General features: G+C 33.5%; 1 pseudogene; it reads right to left on the reverse strand.

Moving 5' to 3' along the window:
* Positions 1-1,151: 1,151 nt before the first annotated feature.
* Positions 1,152-1,862, reverse strand: LOC124971369 (ligand-dependent nuclear receptor-interacting factor 1-like; annotated as a pseudogene).
* Between the last annotated feature and the right edge of the window lie 3,006 nt (positions 1,863-4,868).

Here is a 4,868-nt window from a genome sequence, read left to right on the forward strand (position 1 = left end):
TGTATGCCTCTATTTAGAAAAACTACATTTCACAGTTTAAAAGTATCAAATGTGATCACTGTTCAGATCTACTTTTTACACAATCTATATAACATATGTACATATATCAAAGGGGGAAAAAGGAGTAAAAGGAGAATAGGGGGTACTGCTGCCTAATAACACATCACTTTAAACCAACAATGTATCAAATAGCCTGAATTCCACAAATACTATTTTGGATTATATAAAATAACTCTGTCAAATTACAAAACAGGCATCCTTCACTCTTGGAAAGTGGTTAAATACTTAAATAATGTTGCTTAAATACATTTTTAAATGAAATTTTAAAAAATCAACAATGGTAGGTAGAAGTTATCATAATTTTATGGGTAACGAAACCAAGAGAGTACATATATAAAGTCAATGGTAAATTTAAGTTTACTGCTGATTTCCTCTCTTGGACTATACACAATAATTATCTATTGTTGGACTAATACCTGAGCAATTTAGTTAAATATACAACAATAACAAAAATCTTATACAAATATTCAAACTCGAGAAGTTTTCGGTTAAAATAATAGAAAAATATGATTTTTTTCCTTCCAGAAAAAGGTATCCAAGAAAATGGTTCCGATACCTCATGTAGATTATTCAACAAGTAATATATGAATCCTTTTCTGTATTCCTTAAATAAAATTCTACAATCAACTGACCAAAAAACAGGTTTCACAGTCAAAGAATATGAACAGATTTCATTTTCAGAATACACTTATACCTTAGTGATAGTCCCTCTTTATCTGTAGTTGTGCTTTCTGTAATTTCAGTTATCCACTGTTATCCAAAAATACTAAAATGGAAAATTCCAGAAAGAAATAATTTATAACTTTTAAATTCTATGTCATTTTGAGAGGTGGCTCAGGACATGAATCATCCCTCTGTCCAGAGTATCCACACTGTATATGCTACTTGACCATTATTCAATAATGTAACTTATTGGAGTGACTGTCAACAGTTAACACAGCACTTGAATACAGGATTCAGTACTATCTCCACTTTCACACATCCACTTGAAAATCATCCCTGGTAGATAAGGGTGAACTACTGTATTAATACAAAAGTCTATTTAAAAAACAATTATTTCATATTAAAGATTTTCAGTATAGAATATTTTATTATTTTTGGTGCATCTTCTTATGCATTTCTTCAAGAGCTGCTTCTTTCTCTCTTAGCACTTGCTTAAGTCGTCTTATTTTTTCATCTTGGATGGTTTCTTCTAATTCTGGTGGTGTCACTGGGAAAATATCTTCAGTATACTTTTTATTAAAGGAGTTACTTTGTTCAAAAGCTGCACACGAACTCAATGTACCTTTCTCCTCCTCATGGGAACAGTCTTCCACCTCAGTTCTCTGTTCTTCTCTGGTTTTGCTGCGTCTTGTGGGAATGTTATTTTTTGATACAACTGAAGTCGGTAAAACACTGCACAGCGGTTGGGAACTGGTGACAATAGATACCCCTTTTATGACTGTGTTGCAAGTACTTTCGGTTTTTCTCTTCTTTGTGTGATCCATCTTCTTAATGTTTTTTTTGTTTTTCTTTTCTTATTAAAACTCTGTTTTCTTTCTTCTTCCTTCACCACAAACTCCGTCTCAGTGTTAATTCTACTCTTCACCACACTGCTAAAGGAATCAAAACTTTTTCCAGAGTACAAATGATCAGGAATTCGAGTAAGGCACACTTGCAAATCTTTAGTGATACCAAATATCTTTTTAAATTCAGCATCATTCTTCAGACATGACGCCTTAACATTGCTTTCTTGAGAAACTTTCTTGTCGTTTCTTTCTTGAGAAACTTTTCCTAATGTTGATACCATCTCCTTCTATATCAATGCGAGGTGCTGCCTGAATTTTCCTCTGCGGGTTTCAGGAAGACCCTCTGTAGATTATTGGACGTTTTAGAGGGTGGGGAAGGGACAGATCATCCAGGAAAGTAGGGGATGTGGGGCCCAGGTTCTCAAGGGAGCGAGAATCAGACCGAGAGAATGTTGGGCTGCAGTTGCTCCGCAGCAATTGTGAGGGGTTCGATGCAGAACGGAGGAAGAGCAAAGGCCTGTTTCACTTTTCATAGTCAAAGGATGGAATTAATGAGAATTGTGATTTTACTAAATGGTGCCCAGGCAATCTAGCAGACAGAATGCATATCCAATGCCTTGTATGTAGAAAGGTAGATATAGTTAATTCTGTAGGTGGATTGTTGTCACTTTTATATTCTATATAACAATAGCATCAATAATAATACATATTAATGATTCGTGCAAGTCTGTGAGTCTACATTGGTCAAACTCCATCTTTATGGACAAGTTTGAGATTTTTGTCATGTCCAGAATTTAAATATGGCACCATTTTATTATTTTACTGTCTATATAGAAATAGTGCCCTGGAAGAAGTGTGTTTTCATAGAATTTTGTAGTAGAAAGGTCAGAAAATAATTAGCCTAGTGTACAGTTTACAACATTATCACTGGTAGTAGACCTCCTGTGTTCGATCCCTGACTCTGCTCAGTTCTAGCTATATGGATGAGAATGAGTATTTTACCAAGTCTATATGTGTCTCAGTTTCCTCATCTTTAAACAGTATCTATGGTCAGTGGAATTCTAACGTAAACTCCAATATTCTCTATATTGCCATATATGCCTTATGGCAATCCTTTTCCATTGAGTGGGAGTGGAGTCTATTAATATAATGAAATAGTCACTCTAGTAATTACATTATGTCATAGAGGACTATATTAGACAGATGTTTGAATTGAGTGAGATTCTCCTTGTACCTTTAGAGAAGCAAAAGTGAACTTCCTATAGAAGAACCTGAGAGTGGAATTAAGAGTGGTCCCCTGTTAATAGTCACCAAGAAAACAGGGATTTCAGTCCTATGGGGTGGACAATAGAAATTCAACAAACAACTTGAAGGAGCTTGGAAGTGACTCTCTCAAGACAAGCTTCCAGATGATGGAACTGTTGACCATGAGACCCGGAGTAAAAATCTCACCAAGTGACATCTGCACTTGTCACCCATGGAAACTGTGATAATAAATTTTAAGTCATAAAGTTATTGGCAATATGTTACACAGCAGTGGTAAGCTACCAATCATGACTAAATGAGCAAAATATTTAAACTTATATATGAGGCTGTGAAATGAAACTGCATATCATTTAAGAAGCTAAAAACGAAATGTGTGTACGTCTGCAAGCAAATGTAGAGTAGACAGCAATATTGGGAAAACTTTCTCAAAACTCAATCTTTAGTTCCATATATTAAAGATTGGATTTTGCATTACATTCTCTATTTCTTTCAAATTAGAACCCACTGTGGATAACTACACATAACTACTGTAATTTCATAATTTATTCTCCATTAATTTGATATATATAATCTCCCCAAGAAACTGTTTCAAATATATTTCTTCTGTATCCAATACCAACTTAATAAAAATCCACTTCTAAGATCTCTTGGAGCATAACAGTTCTATGAAGCTGATGAAATTAGAAATATTTAAATGAATGAAATATATGCAACCAACATGAATTTTGAATAATTTTACAAATTATTCTCAGTTTCTGTAGGATAATGCAAATGGTGCTTCAGCTCATTCAACAATTCATTTAGGTTCTTTTTCACCCTCTCATTATACTTAGAATAAAATGTCTGTAGTGGTTTAGAAGGCTTAAAATATTAAAACAAAATAATCGACACTTTACTGCTGATCTCAAGCTGTTACATGAACAATGAATCACCAATGTTGCCAATTTTACATTATGAACTAAAAATGTTTCATACAATAAAAGTTTATGTTCCCAGTGGCAGTCAATTTATTATTTTATTTAGAAAGATTCATTTGACATCCAGCTGCTGTATGCTAGGTATATTTTGAAATAAGTTTGTCATTTAGATATTGATTTACATGTATTAAGAACATTAAAATAAGGTTATTTTTTTCTTCAAGTCTTTTTTACCAAATCAGATGAGCTATTTTGCATTCACTTTTATTACTGTATCATATGAAACAGAAAATTTTACCAATTGACCAAAAAATAGTTTACTGAATGTTATTAGGTCCTACCTTCCAAATTATACAGGAACATAATTATATAATGTATCCCATAACATAATTTTAAATGCACTCAATTTTATAAGTTTAGAACACATCTTATTACTTTATATCTTGTATTGTGCAATATGACCTTTATTGTCTAGTTTCCAAATGCAGGTATCTCTGTTTAATCAGCCTGTGCTGTAGATTTTCATAAGAAGTGTTTTTCAACCTGTGGGTAGCAGCATACTAGAAGGAGAAGTTGTCTAGCAGAAATCCTCAATGTACTCAAATAGTGATACTTACACATATTCAATGGCATATAATGTAGAAATATGCATATATTTCACCACACTTGGTCAGGGGGACAAGAAAAATCTTGTGGGATTCTTTTTTTTTTTTTTTTTTTTTTTTTTAACCAGAGTGGTGACCAATTTGTTCTTACTTTTATGAACCTAACTTTGGGGAGTTTTGCCAAAATAGTGAGCAGTAACTTGTGCATAAAAACCTTGGAAAGGATCTTTAATCTTCAATACATAATAGAATCTGCTTATAAGAATACTGTCAAAATCTCCATGGTCTGTTTATAGTTTGGGATTTCCATCTTCTCTGTGCCAAGGTACAGGGTTCTTTTGCCATAAATTCCAAGACCACATTATTAGTTATTGGTATCCAATTCCCTCAACATACCTATAAATCAGTGTTCCTGCCAGTTGTTAGGATGCTTCATGGTAGTAGGGTACACATCTCCAGCACTTGAAGAACCCAGGTATGCCCTCCTCCTCAGTCTAATAAATCAAACTCTC

The sequence above is a fragment of the Sciurus carolinensis genome, chromosome X (assembly GCF_902686445.1).
Source record: "Sciurus carolinensis chromosome X, mSciCar1.2, whole genome shotgun sequence".
NCBI classification, from domain to species: Eukaryota; Metazoa; Chordata; class Mammalia; order Rodentia; family Sciuridae; genus Sciurus; species Sciurus carolinensis.